The sequence below is a fragment of the Ursus americanus genome, chromosome 13 (assembly GCF_024610735.1).
Source record: "Ursus americanus isolate L20-20 chromosome 13, mUrsAme1.1.p, whole genome shotgun sequence".
Taxonomy (NCBI): domain Eukaryota; kingdom Metazoa; phylum Chordata; class Mammalia; order Carnivora; family Ursidae; genus Ursus; species Ursus americanus.
Window position 1 is genome coordinate 72,346,742 of NC_142139.1, and position 19,903 is coordinate 72,366,644.

General features: G+C 38.8%; 1 long non-coding RNA gene and 1 pseudogene across 2 annotated transcripts in view; one reads left to right on the forward strand and one right to left on the reverse strand.

Annotated features, from left to right (window-relative positions):
* LOC148109120 (uncharacterized) overlaps window positions 1-19,903 on the forward strand; it is a 164,935-nt gene that overhangs the window by 105,249 nt on the left and 39,783 nt on the right. The window contains exon 3 of one of the 2 annotated variants that reach the window (XR_015726558.1): window positions 10,002-10,402. The exons of the other annotated variant lie outside the window; for it this stretch is intronic. This is a non-coding gene — a long non-coding RNA (uncharacterized LOC148109120). Of the gene's footprint in view, window positions 1-10,001; window positions 10,403-19,903 lie in introns of those variants that run through there. 2 annotated transcript variants of the gene reach the window in all.
* On the reverse strand, window positions 10,531-11,793 carry LOC123789898 (UDP-glucose 4-epimerase pseudogene; annotated as a pseudogene).

The window sequence follows — 19,903 nt, forward strand, 5'->3', positions numbered from 1 at the left end:
GAACTAGTACCATACCGTCTTGATAACTACAGCTTTATAATATAGCTTGAAGTCCAGAATTGGTATGCCCCCAGCTTTGCTTTTCTTTTTCAAGATTGCTTTGGCTATTCAGAGTCTTTTGTGGCTCCATTTAAATTTTAGGATTGTTTGTGTTCTGTGAAAACTGCTGATGATTTTTGATAGAAATTGCATTAGATGTGTAGATTGCTTTGGGTAGTATAGACATTTTAACAATATTTGTTCTCCCAGTCCATGAGCATGGAATATATTTCCATTTCTTTGAATCCTCTTCACTTTCTACCCTAAGTGTTTTACAGTTTTCAGAGTACAGGTCTTTCACCTCTTGGTTAGCTTTATTCCTAGATATCTTATGGTTTTGGGTATAATTGTAAATGGGAGGGATTCCTTGGCTTCTCTTTCTACTGCTTCATTATTAGTGTAGAGAAATGCAACAGAATTCTGTACGTTGATTTTGTATCCTGTGACTTTACTGAACTCATGTATCAGTTCTAGCAATTTTTTGGTAGAGTCTTTCAGGTTTTCAGTCATGTCATGTCATCTGCAAATAGTGAGTGTTTGACTTCTTCCTTGACAATTTGGATGCCTTGTATTTTTTTGTTGTCTGATTGCTGAGGCTAGGATTTCCAGTACTATGTTAAATAAAGTGGTAAGAGTGGACACCCCTATCTTGTTCCAGACCATAGAGGGAGAGTTTTCAGTTGTTCCCTTTGAGGATGATATTAGCCATGGGGTTTTCATATATGGCCTTCATGTTTAGGTAAGTTTCCTCTTACCCTACTTTCTTGAAGCTTTTTTATCATTAATGCATGTTGTACTTTGTCAAATTCATTTTTTACATCTTTTTAAAAGATCATATGATTATTATTCTTTCTTTTTTTAATGTGGTGTATTATGTTGATTGTTTTGTGAATATTGAACCACGCTTGCAGCTCAGGAATAAATCACACTTGATTTTGGTGAATGATTCTTATACTTTATTGTTGGATTCAATTTGCTAGTATTTTGTTGAGAATTTTTGCATCTTTGTTCATCAGGAATATTGACCTGTAGTTCTCTTTTTTAGTGAAGTGTTTGTCTGGTTTTATTTATTTCTTTTTTTACTTTTTTAAAATATTTTAATGTTTTTTTTATTATATTGTGTTAGTCACAGTACATCCCTGGTTTCTGATGTAAAGTTCGATGATTCATTAGTTGCGTATAACACCCAGTGCGCCATGCAATACGTGCCCTCCTTACTACCCATCACCAGTCTATCCCATTCCCCCACCCCCCTCCCCTCTGTAGCCCTCAGTTTGTTTCTCAGAGTCCATAGTCTCTCATGCTTCGTTCCCCCTTCTGATTACCCCCCCTTTCTTTATCCCTTTCTTCCCCTACCGATCTTCCTAGTTCTTGTGTTCCATAGATGAGAGAAATCATATGATAATTGTCTTTCTCTGCTTGACTTATTTCACTTAGCCTTATCTTAACGAAAATGTTTGTCTGGTTTTAGAATCAAGATAATGCTGGCCTCATAAAATGAATTTGGAAGTTTTCCTTCTTCCCTTTCTTGGAATTATTTGAGAAGAATAGGTATTAATCCTTTTTTTAATTAAAAATTTGGTATTACTTCTTCTTTAAATGTTTGGTAGAATGCTCTTGGACCTTATTGGATGGAAGATTTTTGATTACTGGTTCAACTTCTTTGCTGGTTGTTGGTCTGTTCAAGTTTTCTATTTCTACCTGTTGTTTTTTTCCCCCATAGTTTATGTTTCTAGGAATTTGTCCATTTCTTCCAGGTTGCCAATTTTTGCCTTATAGTTTCTCATAATATTTTCCTAAGATTGTTTGTATTTCTGTGGTTTTGGTTGTTATTTCTCCTCTCTCATTCATTATTTTATTTGATTTGGGTTCTTTCTCTTTTCTTTTTGATAAGTCTGACTAGAGGTTTATCATTTTTATCAATTTTTTTCAAAGAATCAAGCCCTCATTTCATTGATCTGTTCTACTCTTTTTTTTTGTTTTTAGTTTTTATATCATTTTTTCTCTGCTTTAATCTTTATTATTTTACTTCTTCTGCTGGCTTTACACCTGAAACTAATATTACACTGTATGTTAACCAACTGGAATTTAAATAAAAACTTGAAAAAAATGAAATAAAATCTAGCCAAGAAAATAATTATATTTTTAGACACTATATTAAGTCAAATTATTATTTCATTAACATAGTTATGATATTGTTATATATTAATGCCATACATAAGTAATGCATAATGTAGTATATTATAATACACTTTCGATAATTAATATAAATTTGTTTTTTTATATGGTAAATGCTGATATTTATTGATTTTAACTGAGGCAGAGATAGTCATGGTATCAGTCTACACTGGAAAATACTTAGAAACAACTACAAAGGCACCTTCCTAAAAGTTCCCTACAAATATTGCAGAGATTTTCTGGGATACCTCATCTAATAATTCTCAAATGGCTAACATAATGAGACTTTGAGTCAGGAAATGTCACACTTTCCCTTTTATTCTGCCCATCTTTATATGCAGGACTGGATCATTGGCCCCTAACCTGGCTTTGGCCCTTGGAACTTTACCTACAGGCCCACGATCTTGCCTATGGCTACTGTCCCAGTTGGGGCTCTGATGTTGCCTCAGGCCTCCTGGCTTCAAGCCTGAACTCTGCTCTGTTCTTGCCCTGGAGGTCTTTTGGCATTCCTGCACTGACTCTGGAAAGAGTCCAGGTTTTCCCTGTTCTTTTTTTTAAATTATAATAATATTTTTATTATACTATGTTAATCACCATACATCTCTAGTTTTTGATGTAAAGTTCCATGATTCATTACTTGTGTATAACACCCAGTGCACCATGCAATACGTGCCCTCCTTAATACCCATCACCAGCCTATCCCATTCCCCCACCCCCCTCCCCTCTGAAGCCCTCAGTTTGTTTCCCAGAGTTCATAGTCCCTCGTGGTTCATTCCCCCTTCTCTTTACCCCCCTCTTTCTTTATCCCTTTCTTCTCCTACCGATCTTCTTACTTCTTATGTTCCATAAATGAGTGAAACCATATGACAATTGTCTTTCTCTACTCGACTTATTTCACTTAGCACTATCTCCTCCAGTGCCGTCCATGTTGCAGCAAATGTTGAGAAATCGTTCTTTTTGATGGCTGAGTAATTATAATAATTAATATAAATTTGAATTAAAATTTTGATACGGAGATAGGCAAAGAAAGCAGTAGTTATCACAATGGTGTGGATGTGAGCATATTAGAATGTCTGGGGAGATTCCAGTTGAATGTGCTTGTCCTGTTCATTCACCCCTGACATGGTTATAAAATGCCTCTCTAAGCATGGCTCCTTTTGATAAGGATCAGAGATGCAATATGACCTGGGGAGTGATAACAATATGGTAGCTCTAGGTATACAGAACTGGGGTCCTCTGAAGACCACTGTGGGAACAAAAGAAAGATGAAAGAAGCCTTTTTAAAAGGCTATAAAACTGCATATTATAAGATATGTAGGATTTCCTTAACCAAGGTGAGAATTTGTGGGAGTACTCTTTATCAAGGCTTCATCCTCAGTCTGTCTAGTTAGTTGCCACATCCCTATTTATTAAGTCCAAAATAATCTTACTCAAAAGAAATTTTCTTGGATTTACTGTACACCAAATTGTTTTCCAGCATTCTATTATTATACCAGGTGACTTATTATTACTAACCCATTAATAATGATGCCAATAATAATGGCCACACTTCTTCAGCAAATGAGTTAGGATCTTTGCAAGGTAATTTAAATGCATTACTTCAAATCACTGTTATAATTGTACTATGCACTTAGTACTATATACCTTTTTTTATAATAATTTTTTAATATATTATGTTAGTCACCAGTACATCCCTGGTTTTTGATGTAAAGTTCCATGATTCATTACTTGCGTATAACACCTAGTGCACCATGCAAAATGTGCACTCCTTAATACACATCACCAGCCTATTCCAGTCCCCCACCCCTCTCCCCTCTGAAGCCCTCAGTTTGTTTCCCAGAGTCCATAGTCTCTCACGGTTCATTCCCCCTTCTGTTTACCCCCCCCCTTTCTTCTTCCCTTTCTTCTCCTACCGATCTTCCTACTTCTTATGTTTCATAAATGAGTGAAACCTTATGATAATTGTCTTTCTCTGCTTGACTTATTTCGCTTAGCATTATCTCCTTCAGTTACATCCATGTTGCTGCAAATGTTGTGAAATCATTCTTTTTGATGGCTGAGTGATATTCCATTGTACATATAGACCACATCTTCTTAATCCAGTCATCTGTTGAAGGGCATCTCAGCTCCTTCCAAAATTTAGCTATTGTGGACAAGGCTGCTATGAACATTGGGATGCATATGGCCCTTCTCTTCACTCCGTCTGTATCTTTGGGGTAAATACCCAGAAGTGCAATTGCTGAATCATAGGATACCTCAATTTTTACCTTTTTAAGGGACTGCCACACTGTTTTCCAAAGTGGCTACAAACTTACATTCCCGCCAACAGTGTAAGAGGGATCCACTTCCTCCAATATTTGTTTTCTCTTGCCTTCTCAATTTTTGCCATTCTAAGTGCTCTAAGATGGTATCTCAATGTGGTTTTGATTTGAATTTCCCTGATGGCTAATGATGTTGAGCATTTTTTCATGTCTGTTAGCGATTCGCATGTCTTCTTTGGAAAAGTGTCTGTTCATATCTTCTGCCCATTTTTAAATTTGATTATTTGTTTTGTGGGTTTTGAGTTTGAGAAGTTCTTTATAGATCTTGGATACCAACCCTTTATCTGAAATGTCATTTGCAAATATCTTAGTCCATTCCGTCAGTTGCCTCTTTACTTCGTTGACTATTTCCTTTGCTGTGCAGAAGTTTTATCTTGATGAAGTCCCTAAACTTCATCTTTGCTTTTGTTTCCCTTGCCTTTATGGACATGTCATGAAAGAGGTTGTTGTGGCTGATGTCGAAGAGGTTACTGCCTATGTTCTCCTCTATGATTTTGATGGATTCCTGTCTCACATTGAGGTCTTTCATCCATTTGGAGTTTATCTTTGTGTATGCTGTGAGAGAATGGTCGAGTTTCAGTCATCTGTATATAGCTGCCCAATTTACCCAGCACCACTGCATTGAAGAGACTTTTTTCCATTGGATGTTTTTTCCTGCTTTGTTGAAGATTAGTTGACCATAGTGTTGAGGGTCCATTTCTGAAGTCTCTATTCTGTTCCATTGAACAGAATGTGTTCCATTTTTGTGCCAGTACCCTGCTGTCTTGATGATCACAGCTTTGTAGTATAGCTTGAAATCAGCCATGATTATGCCCCCAGCTTTGGTGTTTTTTTTTTTTTCTACATTTCCTTGGTGATTCGGGGTCTTTTCTGGTTCCACACTAATTTTAGGATTGTTTGTTTCAGCACTTTGAACAAAGGCATTGGTATTTTTATCAGGTTGGCGTTGAAAGTATGGATTGCTCTAGCATAGAGATTTTAACTATGTTTATTCTTCTGATCCATGAGTATGGAATGTTTTTCATCTTTTTGTGTCTTCTTCAATGTCTTTCAACAGTGTTCTGAAGTTTCTAGAGTATAGACCCTTTACCTCTCTTGTTAAGTGTATTCCAAGATATCTTATGGTTTTTGGTGTTATTGTAAATGGAATCTATTCCCTAATTTCTCTTTCTTCAGTCTCATTGTTAGTGTATGGAAATTTAACTAATTTCTATGCATTAATTTTGTATCCTGCCATGTTACTAAATTGTTGTATGAGTTCTGGTAATTTGGGGGTGGATTCTTTTGGGTTTTCCACATAAAGTATCATGTCATCTGTGAAGTGAGAGAGTTTGACTTCTTTGCCAAGATGAGTATCTTTTATTCTTTTTTGTTGTCTGATTGCTATTAGAAGGATTCCTAGTACTATGTTGAACAATAATGGTGAGAGTGAGCATCCTTGTCATGTTCCTGATCTTAAGGGAAAGGCTTTCAGCTTTTCCCCATTGAGAATGATATTCACTGTAGGTTTTTCATAGATGGCTTTTATGAAATTGAGGACTGTACCCTCTATCCCTACACTCTGAATGGTTCTAATCAGGAAAGCATGCTGTCTTTTGTCAAATGCTTTTTCTGCATCAATTGAGAGGACCATATGATTCTTGGCTTTTCTCTTATTAATGTGTTCTATCACACTGATTGATTTGCAAATGTTGAACCACCTTGCATCCCAGGGATGAATCCCACCTGGTCATGATGGATAATTCTTTTAATGTACTGTTGAATCCTATTAGCTAGGATCTTGTTGAGAATTTTGGCATCTGTATTCATCAGGGATATAGGTCTGTAATTCTCCTTTTTGGTGGGGTCTTTGCCTGGTTTTAGGATCAAAGTAATGCTGGCCTCATAGAATGAGTTTGGTAGTTTTCCTTCTGTTTCTATGCTTTAAAACAGCTTCAGGAGAATAGGTATTATTTCTTCTTTGAATGTTTGGTAGAATTCCCCAGGGGATCCATCAGGCCCTGGACTCCTGTTTTTTGGGAGGTTTTTGATCATTGCTTCGATCTTGTTACTGGATATTGGCCTATTTATGATGTCAATCTCTTCCTGTTTCAGTCTTGGTAGTTTATAGGTTTCCAGGAAGGCATCCATTTCTTCCAGGTTGCTTAATTTAATGGCATATAGTTGTCGATAATAGTTTCTAATGATTGTTTGTATTTCCTTGGTGTTAGTCGTGATCTTCCCCTTTCATTCATAATTTCATTAATTTTGGGTCCTTTCTCTTTTCTTTTGGATAAGTCTGGCCAGTGGTTTATTGATCTTATTAATTCTTTCAAAGAACCAGCTACTAGTTTCTTTGATCTGCTCTACTGCATTTCTGGTTTCTAATTCATTGATCTCTGCTCTAATCTTAATCTGTTCTCTTTTCATGCATGGCTTAGAACTGTTCTTCTGTTCCATATCCAGTTGTTTGAGGTGTGTGTATAGGGTCTGTATTTTTAGATTTTTCTATTCTTTTGAGTCAGGATCTGATGGCTATGTATTTCCCCCTTAGGACCATCTTTGCAGTGTCCCATAGATTTTGGACTGATGTGTTTTCATTCTCATTGGTTTCCATAAATTGCTTAAGTTCTTCTTTAATTTCCTGGTTTACCCAAACAGTCTTAAGCAGGATGGTCCTTAGCTTCCAAGTGTTTGAGTTTCTTCCAATTTTTTTCTTGTCATTGAGTTCCAGGTTCAAAGCACTGTGGGCTGAGAATATGCAGGGAATAATCTCAGTCTTTTGGGATTGGTTGAGATCTGTTTTGTGACCCAGTATATGGTCTATTCTGGAGAAAGTTCCATGTGAGTTTGAAAAGAATGAATATTCTGTTGTTTTAGGGTGGAATGTTCTGTATATATCTATGAGGTCCATCTGGTCCAGTGCATCATTCAAAGTTCTTGTTTCTTTGTTGATTTTCTGCATAGATGATCTGCCTATTGGTAAGAGTGGAGTTTTGAGGCCCCCTACTATTAATGTACTATTATCTATACGTCTCTTTATTTTGGTTAACAGTTGGCTTATGTAGTTGTCTGCTTCCCTTTTGGGGGCATAGATATTTATAATTATTAGATCCTCTTGTTGGATATACCCTTTAAGAATAATATAGTGTCCTTCTGTATCTCTACCTACAGTCGTTAACTTAAAATCTAGTTTGTCTGTTATGAGAATTGCTACCCCAGCTTTCTTTTGAGGTCCGTTGGCATGAAAAATGGTTCTCCATCCCTTCACTTTGAGTTTGGATGTATATTTAAGTTCATAGTGAGTCTCTTGTGGACAGCATATGGATGGGTCATGTCTTTTTATCCAATCTGCAACCCTGTGGCATTTTATGGGAGCATTTAGGCCATTCACATTGAGAGTGATTATTGAGAGATATGATTTTAATGTATCATGTTGTCTGTGAAGTCCTTGTTTCTATAGATTGTTTCTGTAAATTTCTGTTCTGTATCACTCTTAGGATCTTTCTTCTTTCATAGAACCCCCCCCCCCTTAATAATTCTTGCAAGGCTGGCTTAGGGGTCACATATTCTTTCAGTTTCTGATGGTCTTGGGAGCTTCTTGTCTCTCCATCTGTTCTGAGTGACAGCCTTGCTGGATACAGTATCCATGGCTCCATGTTCTTCTCATTTAGTACTCTGAATATATCTTGCTAACCCTTTCTGGCTTGCCGGGTCTCTGTAGACAGGTCTGACATTATTCGGATGTTCCTCCCTCTGTACATAAGAAATCTCTTCCCCTTTGCCACTTTCAAGATTGTTTCCTTGGATCTAAGATTTGCAAATTGTACTATTACATGTCATGGTATCCATCTGTTCTCATTGATCTTGGGAGGGGTCCTCTCTGCCTCTTGGACACGAATGCTTGTTTCCTTCCCCAGATTAGGGAAGTTCTCATCTACAGTTTGTTCAAATATCTCTTCTAGACCTCTCTTTTTCTCCAGCCCCTCAGGGATCCCAATAATTCTGATATTGGAATGTTTCATTGAGTCAGTAATCTCCCTCACCTTAGTTTCTTGAAATTGGATTCTTTTTTCCTATGTCACCTCTATTTCCTTCTTTTCTATCATCTTATCTTCTAACTCACTAATTTGTTCTTCTGCCTTATTTACCGTGGCAGTCAGAGCATCCAGTTGAGACTGCATTTCATTCATAGCATTTTTAAGTTCTGTCAGATTAGTTCTCATTTCAGTCCTTAGAGATTCTATATTTATTTAATATTTTTCTCAAGCTTATATATCATCTTAATAATTGTTACTCTGAAATCCATTTCTCACATCTTGGTTTTATCCATATCTATTAGTTCTATGGCAGAGGCCACAGTCTCTGTTTCTTTCCTTTGTTGGGGGTTCCTCCTCCTTGTCATTCTGATGAAGTGTGGTTGCAGGAATGTACAGAGTCCAAATTATTGACCAGGACCCAAGCAAGATGCATCTGTTTTAAAGGGACCTTAGGGATGTGGGTTTCTTGTTCTTCTAGTCTGCCTTCTGGGGGAGAGGCCTCCCACGCTGATACTCAGGTAACCCTATTTGGGCAGAGTCGTCTTGCCCCCAGTGAGGGGAGGGGATGAGCTCAGTGAGAACCGGTTTTGGGGGGCTTTTGTTCTCTGGCAGCTTTCCCTGGTGGCTTTCAGTGTCTCTTCTGAGAGTCAGAGTAAAAGTGACCATATCCAAGCATCTATCTCAGAATACAGAGATCACAGTCTGCCCTTCACTGAGCTCTCCAGGCAACACTGACTCTGTTTCTAACTGTGCTGCTAAAAACCCACAGCGTCCTGGGTTGTGCTCCCCAGAGCCGCTCTCCCAGTCCTCGCTACCAGGGCTGGGCATGGCTCTGCCCTTTGTACTTCTAAAATGGCCAGCTGCCCCAGGTTCTCGCATGCACTCCCAAGCTCTAGGTTTCAGTCTGGGGGGTGGTGTCCTAAAGAACTTTCCCCGCCTCTACCAGTCTGCGAGTCTGTGCCCTGTCCCCAGTGTGGGAGGATTTTGCCTTCCCAGCCAAGTTCATGGAGGTTCTATCCCCATTCTGTTTATTTTCTGATATCTGCCCTCAGACTCTCGGCTCCCCATTTCATACCTCGAGACCAACCACAGGAGAAGTTCTGTTTGTAGAGATCCATATATATCTTCTTACATCTCAGGCTGATTTCATGGATGTTCAGAATGGTTTGGTAGATATCCAGCTCAATTCAGGGGACTGGTTGAAATAGGGTCCCCTACTCCTTCGCCATCTTTCCCCTTCCCTCTAGTAACATTTTAAAGTCTATTTTGTCTGATATTAGTTTAAGCACACCAGCTTTCTTGTGGTTGCTCTTTGCATAATGTATCTTTTCAAAAAATTATTTTACTTTCAATCCATTTATCTCTTTAAATTTTCCACTTAAAACTTTACTTTTAATTTAATTTTTAGCATATTTTTAAAAATGGGTTGTTGTTTCATTTGCAGCAACATGGACGGGACTGGAGGAGATAATGCTAAGTGAAATAAGTCAAGCAGAGAAAGACAATTATCCTATGATTTCACTCATTTATGGAACATAAGAAATAAGAAGATCGGTAGGAGAAGGAAGGGAAGAATGAAGAGGGGGGATAAACAGAAGAGGGAATGAACCATGAGAGACTATGGACTCTGGGAAACAAACTGAGGGCTTCAGAGGGGAGGGGAGGTGGGGGAATGGGATAGGCCAGTAATGGGTATTAAGGAGGGCATGTATTGCATGGCGCACTGGGTGTTATATGCAAGTAATGAGTCATGGAACATTACATCAAAAACTAGGGATGTACTGTATGGTGACTAACATAACATAATAAAAGAATCATTATTTCAAAAATGGGTTGTTGTTTTCTTAATATTGAGTTGTGAGGGGTTTTTATACATTTTTCCCCAGTGTTAGAAAACTTTTATCTTAAATACTTCAGAAAGCTCTTTCAGAGCAGTATACGTTAGTGCCTGTCTCAGGCCACTTACTCCCCCATTCACTCTTAGTGGTCCCACATCCTGCCAAATAGAAGAGTTAGAGACTCAACTCCTGGTAAGTGGAGTCCTTGGCTTCATGCCTGGTGTGCTGAGAAGGCCCAGCTTGGGTTTGAAGTAGGGGAGGCTGAGGTCCCTCAGTTCCCACCAGAGCTGGAGAGCAGACAGTTATTTCTTTCTTTTTCTGGTATATGGTAGGGGAAGGGTCTCAGGCCTATGCACCAAAGCCTGAAGGATTCTGGTTCTACCAATGCCACAGATCTTCACATATCCCGCCTAGCCCTAAGGCTGTATACAGCCCAGCTCCCTGAAGGCCAGGTTGAGGTTGGCATAATAGGAAGCCACAATGCCTTCCCACAATGCCACCACCTTGTATGAGATCTTCTGCTTGGAAGCCTCCTTCCTGGCCTGGACCACCTATAGCACCCAATAGCCCATGCCTGAGCCCAGGTTGTAAATCCAGTAACCACACTCTTCCTTCAGCTTCCTCAAGTCCACTATATGGCCCTTGGTCAGATCCACTACATGGATTAATCCTTGATGTCTATGTCATCCTCTGTGTCATAGTCATTGCCAGAGACATTCAGTACCTCCTATCACACAATCTCTATAGGGCAGGAAGTTGTTAGGGATGCCTGCAGATCCTTACCAATGCAGCCTGAAGCATGGGCACCCATGGGGTTGAAATATTGCAGAAGCACTGCATTCCAGTCTGCCTGACACAGGTCCAGGATCATTTTCTCAGTGAAGAACTGGGATTTGAAGTAGGGGTTGGTATAGCCACCTGTGGGGTAGGCCCCATCCAGGGGAAGCTACTAGGGGTTCCTGTAATGTGATGGCTGAGTTGCCAAACACCAGGCTCTTCATTCCATGGGCCCTCATGATCTCCAGAAGCTGGATAGTTCCTGTCAGTTTAACTCTGTAATAATCCAGAGGTTTCAGGACTGATTCTTCCACAACCTTGAGGCCCACAAAGTGGATGACTGCCATAAAGCTGTGCTTCTTTGAAGGGATGCTACAGGGCTGCTTGGTCCAAGATGTCCATCTCCACAAACTCCAAAGAGCAGCCTGTCAGCTCCTGAATCCAATACAGGCTGTCTAGCATGGAGCCCCTTCCACAGATAGCATTATGGAAGTTGCTCATTCCCACGAAGAAATAGCCAGCCCCCTGCATGTCCAGCACCATGTGGCTGCTGATTTAACCAGCCTGGCCTGTCACCAGTACCTTCTCTACTATTGCAACTCCTCTGGACCTGCATCCCATGCTGCCTCCTGCGGTGCTGCCTCTCTTTATATATTTTGGATACAAGTTTTGATCAGATTTTTTTTTTTGTTTTTTTGTTTGAATTCAATTAGCCAACATATCATTAGTTTTTAATGTAGCATTCATTGATTCATTAGTTGTGTATAACATCAGTGCTCATCACATCATGTGCCCTCCTTAATGCCCATCTCCCAGTTACCCCATCTTCCTACCCACCTCCCCTTCTGCAACCTTCAGTTTCTTCCCAGAGTCAAAATTCTCTCATGGTTTGTCTTCCTCTCTGATAATCAGATGCTTTGCAAATACTTTCCCAGTCCAATTTGTCTTGTCGTTTTCTTAACACTGTCTTTGGAAGAACAAAGGTTTTAAATTTTGATTAAATTTCAGTTATCAATATCTTATTTTACGGTTTGTGCTTTTGGTATCTTACCTAAGTGATTTTTGCCTAATTCAACTTCACAAAAATCTCCTTCTGTGTTTTTTCTTTAAGATTTTATAGTTTTAGGTTGTACTTTCAGGTCCATTTCTGTTAATTTTTGTATATAGTGCAGGCTATGAATAAGGTCCATTACGTTGTTGTTTGCCTTTTTTTTAACTTAAAGATGTCTAATTCTAGCACCATTTGTTACAAAGACTACCTGACCACATTAAACTGCAGGAAAACATTGCAGATCTTTTCTTCTTTTCTTTTCTTTTTATAAAGTTCATTTGGTTAACTACACAGGTGATCATGTAGTTTGCAAATAAAAAGAGTTTTATTTCTTCCTTTCCAACTGGATGTCATATATTTCATTTTCTTGCATTATTGCACTGAGGGAAGCTCCAATATAAATTTTAAATAAGAGTGGGAAGGTGATTATTTTTGCTTTGTTCCTGATCTTAGGGGAAAACATTTAATATTTCACCAGTTAATATGATAATAGCTGTAGATATTTTTATACATGTCTGTGATTGTTTATTTTAGTGTCAGTTTGACTGTGTTAGAGGACATGGCAGGAAGATGGCAGAGTATTAGGACCCTAAGCTCACTTCATCCCATCTTTACAACTAGATATCACTCACATCCAAGTCAATAAACCAGCGAGTGATCTGAAGACTAGTAGAACAAACTCCACAACTAAATGAAGAGAAGTAGAGACATATGAGAGGTGGTCAGAAGCTACCCACAAGAGAGAGGGAGCTGTGGTTTTTATCATGAATGAATGCTATATTTTGTCAAATGCTTTTTCCACATCTGTTGAGAGGATCATATGGTTCTTATATTTTCTTTTATTAATGTGGCAAATATTGAATAGCCCCTTCAGCCCAGAATAAATCCCACTTGATTGTGGTGAATAGTTCTTTTAATGTATTGTAGAATTCAATATGCCAGTATTTTGTGGAGAATTTTTGTAGCCATGTTGATCAGGAATATTTGGCTTATAATTCTCCTTTTAGTGAGGTCTTTGTTTCATTTTGGAATCAAGGTAATCCTGGATTTGTAGGAGTTTGGAAGTTTTCCTTCTATTTCTACTTTTTGGAAATATTTTGGAAAAACAGGTATTAACTCTCCTTAAAGTTGTGGTAGAATTCCCTTGGGAAGCTTTCAAAGTCAGTTGACTCAGCACTGGGTAAGTGAAGAGGACAAGTGATAGCTGTGTCACCACCCTTAAAGAGACAATTACTGCAGGAGAAGTGGCATAGAAGTGACGGCTTGCACAACAGGAGGGAGTTCTTTTAAACTGATTTGGGAGTGTATTGGGGTACTTCTCTGGGAACAAAGGAGCTGGCAGGTGCCCTTCTCCTCCCCTGCCCCCTGGCATAAACACAGAGCCACCTGCAGGAGTCAGCACTTCACAGACACTTGCTACCTAATCTGCTAGCAGTGCACCCTACCCACAAGTTCTCCTGAAGACTTGCCCATTCCAAGCCTGCTGGCCTCATCCCTGGGTTCATCACAATTTTTGTTAACACTGCTATTGCACCCCCCCGCCCAGCCACTGCCTCTGTACACTGTGCCCCTGTGACCACTGTGTTTCAGGGGATCCAGCCTAAGGCTAGCATCTCGGTGCAAATTTTGACAATGCAGTGCATATATCCTGCCCAACCACCACCCACAAATGCCATGTACCTCCAGCTGCCACAACTGTCCCTGTGTGGTGTGTCCCTGGTGGCCACCTAGCTGTGGGGGATCTGGCTTAGGAATAGCAAGCAGCTCAGTGCAAATTTTGCTAACACTGCTGCCCCACCCCTGAACCTTTCTGCTGTCTTCCCCTTCAGAGCTAGCCTGGTTACATCTCGTTAACATCACAGATAGTAATCAGAGACCACAACATGTAGAGAGAGTAAGTGCAGATTTCTGGACTGAAAAGAAATGTGACTTAGAATAGCAGGATACAAGCAATACACATAGGAGACTCCCCAAGGTGCCAGGTTTTGGTGAACAGTGGACACTGAACTACAGGGCATTACAGGAACTCTTCTTCATAAAGCTACTACTTTCAACATTGAACACATAGCTGACTTTCATAACACACAGAAGCAGTCAAAGGGAGGTAGGCAAAATGAGGAGAGAGAAATATGTCCCAAGTGAAAGAACACCACAAAATCACAGTAGGACACCTAAGTGAAGGAGAAATAAAATAAATGCCTAATAGAGAATTTAAAGTAATGACCATAAAGGTACTCACTGGACTTCAGAAAAGGGTGGAGAACATCTGTGAGACCCTTAACAAGGAGATAAAAAATAACTCATCATATTCATTCAGAGAGGCACAGTCAGAGAGAAAAACAAAGAAAGAGGAGTCTAGATATAGAAGAACAGACAGATATGAGATATTCAGACATAAAAAGACACATGGAGAAAGAAATTTAGGCATAGAGACAGACAAGAACAGACACCAAGAAAGACAAACAGAAATGCATACATACATACAAACAGAGACAGACAGACAAGGTGAGAGACAAAATCAGAAACATATAGAGACAGACAGACAGACAGAGAATCAGGGCAGTTAGAGAAAGACAAAGATACACAAGTGTAAAGAGAGATAGAGAGTCAAACATAGAGACTTACAGAGACAGAGATTGGTGGACAAATAGACAGATGGCAAGAGATAGAGACTGAGAGAAACTAACAGACAAAGAGAGACAGACAGAGACAAATAGACTGAGGCAAAAAGAGACAGAGTATCAGAGACAGAGAGGCACCTACACAGAGGCAGAAAGACACAGAGAGACAAATAAAGACAGATGGGCAGAGAGAAAAAGACAACACAGAGAGAGAGACATATAAGCAAAAAAAAAAAAATAGTCAACAGTAGAAAGACAGACAGACAAGAAGATACTACCAAAGACAAAGGTAGATTTAGGAAAAAAAATATAGGCACAGGTAGTAAACAGTGCCAGGCAGACAGAGAAACAGAGATAGAAACAGATAAAGACATATAGAGTCTGAGAGACAGAGTTAATATCTACAGATTAATATAGATGCAGAGAACAACAATAACAGCTAGAGACAGAAACGCAGAAACAGACAGAAACAAAGACAGAGAAAAAGACAAGTAGGCAGAGATACACAGAAAGGGACAGGCAGATATAGACAGAGAGACAGACCAAGACAGATACAGACAGAAGCAGTTAATTGGCAGTTGGACAGTGACAGAAAGATTAAGATACAGTCAGATACAGACAGAGGCAAAAGAAGACATAGACACCCTGACAGAGACAGAAAGAGACTAACAGAAACAGAAACATTCAGATGGAGCCAGACAGAGCCAGTCATACAGACATATATGACAACTCATAGTCATGTCTCAACAAAGATAAAACATGAATGCTTTCCAAGCCACAAAACACCAAACATTCTCCTCTCCTGGCTAATATGCAGCTTCTTTACTAAGTATAGCTTGGTCTCACTCTAGTCTGCAAAATACCATCAACATTTTTCACGGAGCTGGGACAAACAATCCTCAAATTTGTATGGAACCGGAAAAGACCCAGAATTGCCAGGGGAATGTTGAAAAAGAAAACCAAAGCTGGGGGCATCACAATGCCTGATTCAAGCTATATTACAAAGCTGTGATCATCAAGACAGCAGGGTACTGGCACAAAAACAGACACATAGGTCAATGGAACAGAACAGAGAGCCCAGAAATAGACCCTCAACTCTGTGGTCAACTAATCTTCAACAAAGCAGGAAAGAATATCCAATAGGAAAATAACAAACTCTTCAATAAATGGTGCTGGGAAAATTGGACAGCCACATGCAGAAGAATGAAACTGGACCATTCTCTTATACCACACACAAGATAAACTCAAAATGGATGAAAGACCTTAATGTGAGGCAGGAATCCATCAAAATCCTAGAGGAGAACACAGGCAGCAGCCTCTTTGACCTCAGCAACTTCTTGCAAGACATGTCTGCAAAGGCAAGGGAAACAAAAGCAAAAATGAACTATTGGAACTTCATCAAGATAAAAAGCTTCTGTCCTGCAAATAAACAGTCAATAAAACTAAGAGGCAACCCATGGAATGGGAGAAGATATTTGCAAATGACATTACAGATAAAAGGCTGGTATCCAAGAATTATAAAGAACTTCTCAAACTCGACACCAAAAAACAAATAATCCAGTCAAGAAATGGGCAGAAGACATGAACAGACACTTCTCCAAAGAAGACATACAAATGGCTAAGAGACATATGAGAAAATGCTCCACATCACTTGCCATCAGGGAAATACAAATCAAAACCACAATGAGGCAGCCCACGGAGTGGGAGAATATATTTGCAAATGATACTATAGATAAAAGACTGGTATCCAAGATCTACAAAGAACTTCTCAAACTCAATATACAGGAAACAAACAAATCATAAAATGGGCAGAAGATATGAACAGACACTTTTCCAATGAAGACATACAAGTGGCTAACAGACACAGGACAAAATTTTCAAAATCATTAGCCATCGGGGAAATTCAAATCAAAACCACACTGAGATACCACCTTACACCAGTTAGAATGGCAAAAATTGACAAAGCAAGAAACAACAATTGTTGGAGAGGATGTGGAGAAAGGGGATCCCTCCTACATTGTTGGCAGGAATGCAAGTTGGTACAGCCACTCTGGAATACAGTGTGGAGGTCCCTTAAAAAGTTAAAAATTGAGCTACCCTATGATCCAGCCATTGCACTACTGGGTATTTACCCCAAAGATACAGACATAGTGAAGAGAAGGGCCATACGCACCCCAGTGTTCATAGCAGCATTGTCCACAATAGTTAAATTGTGGAAGGAGCTGAGATACCCTTCAACAGATGACTGAATTAAGAAGATGTGGTCCATACATAGAATGGAATATTGCTCAGCCATCAAAAAGAACGATTTCTCAACATTTGCTGCAACATGGATGGCACTGGAGGAGATAATGCTCAGTGAAATAAGTCAAGCAGAGAAAGACAATTATCATATGGCTTCTCTCATCTATGGAACATAAGAACTAGGAAGATCAGTAGGGGAAGAAAGGGATAAAGAAAGGGTGGGTAATCAGAAGGGGGAATGAAGCATGAGAGACTATGGACTATGAGAAACAAACTGAGGGCTACAGAGGGGAGGGGGGTGGGGGAATGGGATAGGCTGGTGATGGGTAGTAAGGAGGGCACGTATTGCATGGTGCACTGGGTGTTATGTGCAACTAATGAATCATGGAACTTTACATCAAAACCAGGGATGTACTATATGGTGACTAACATAATACAATAATAAATAAATAAATAGTCAAAACCTAAAAAAAAAAAAACAAAACACCACAATGAGATACCACCTTACACCAGTCAGAATGGCTAGAATTAACAAGACAGGAAATAAAAAATGTTGGCAAGGATGTGGAGAAAGGGGAATCTTCTTATACTGTTAGTGGCAATGAAAGTCGGTACAGCCACTTTGGAAAACACTATGGTTTCCTCAAAAAGTTAAAAATAGAACTACCCTATGTCCCAGCAATTGCACCACTGGATATTTACCCCAAACATACAGATGTAGTGAAAAGAAGGGTCACATGCACCCCAATGTTCATAGCAGCAATGTCCACAATAGCCAAACTGTGGAGGAGTCTAGATATCTATCCTTCAACAGATGAATGGATAAAGAAGATGTGGTCCATATATACAATGGAATATTACTCAGCCATCAGAAAGGATAAACACTCACCATTTGCATCAACATAGATGGAACTGGAGGGGATTATGCTAAGTGAAATAAATCAAGTGAGAAAGACAATTATATGGTTTCACTCATACATGGAACATAAGGAATAGCATGGAGGACATTAGGGGAAGGAAGGGAAAACTGAAGGGGGGGAAATCAGAGGGAGAGATGAATCATGAGAGATTCTGGACTCCAGGAATCTGAGGGTTTCAGAGGGGAGAGGGTGGGGGGATAGGCTAGCCCAGTGATGGGTATTAAGGAGGGCTCATATTGCAATGAGCACTGGGTGTTATATGCAAATAATGAATCATGGAAGTCTACATCAAAAACTAATGAGGTATTGTATAGTAACTAACACAACATAATAAAAAAATAAACTCTGTAATAAGTGACAAAAAGGACACTATATAATAATAAAGGAGACAATCCAACAAGAAGATATAACATTTATAAATGTATACGCACCCAACAGGGGAGCATCTAAATACATAAAACAGTTAATAGTAAACGTAAAGGAACTAGTTGATATTAATACAATGGCATTAGGGGACTTTAACACCCTACACAGATCATTCAAACAGAAAATCAACAAGTAAACAGTGGCTTTGAATAACACACTAGACCAGATGGATTTAACAGATATATTAAGAACATTTCATCCAAAACAGCAGAATACACATTATTTTCAAGTGCATATGGAACATTCCCCGGAGCAGATCACAAATTAGACCACAAAACAAGCCTCAACTAATAAAAAGGATCAAAGTCATAGCATGCAAATTTTTTGACCACTACACTATGAAATTAAAAATCAACCACAAGAAAAAAGTCTGGAAAGACCACAAATACATGGAAGTGAAATAACATGTTACTAAATAATGAATAGGTAAATCAAGAAATCAAAGAAGCAATCAATAAGTACATGGAAATAAGCAAAAATAAAAACATAATGGTCCTAAACTTTTAGGATTCAAGAAAAGCAGTTCTAAGAGTGGAGTTTATAGCAATGTAGGCCTACTTGCTCAAGAAACAAGAAATATCTCTAATAAACAGCTAACCTTATACCTAAAGGAGCTAGAATAAGAACAATGAAACCTAAAACCAGCATAAGGGAGGATAGAACAAAGATTGGAGCAGAAATAAGTGATATAGAAACTAAAACAAAACAAAACCCTCAGAGAACAGATCAATGAAACTAGAAGTTGGATTGTGGAAAGATCAACAAAACTGATAAACCTGTAGCCAGACTCATCAAAAAACAAACAAACAAAAACAAACTAAACAGATTGATAGGGACAGAGACAGGGAGAGAGAGAGTGAGAAAGAACTCAAACAAACATCAATGAAAGAGGAGAAATAACAACCAATACCACAGAAATACAAACAATTGTCAGAAAATATTATGAAAAACTATGTGCCAACAAATTAGACAACCTAGAAAAATAGATAAATCCCTCAAAATATATAACCTACCAAAACTGAAGCAGGAAGAAATAGAAAATTTGAACAGATCGATTACCAACAAGGAGATAAAATCAGTAAACAAACTCCCAACAAACAAAAGTCCAGGACTGGACTTCACAGGTGAATTCTACCAAATGTTAAAAAAAAAATTTGTACCTATCTCACTCAAACTATTCCAAAAAATAGAAAAGGAAGGAAAACTTCCAGTTTCATTCTATGAGGCAAGTATCACCCTGATACCAAAACCAGATAAAGGCACCATAAAAAAGAAACAGAGAGAGAGAGAGAGATAGAGAGAACTACAAGCCAATATCTCTGATGAACACAGACACAAAAACCCACAACAAAATATTAGCAAACAAAATCCAACAATACATTAAAAAATCTATCCCCACTGAAGGTGATATAATACTATATATAGAAAACTCTAAAAAGTCCACTAAAAAACTACTAGAACTGATAAAT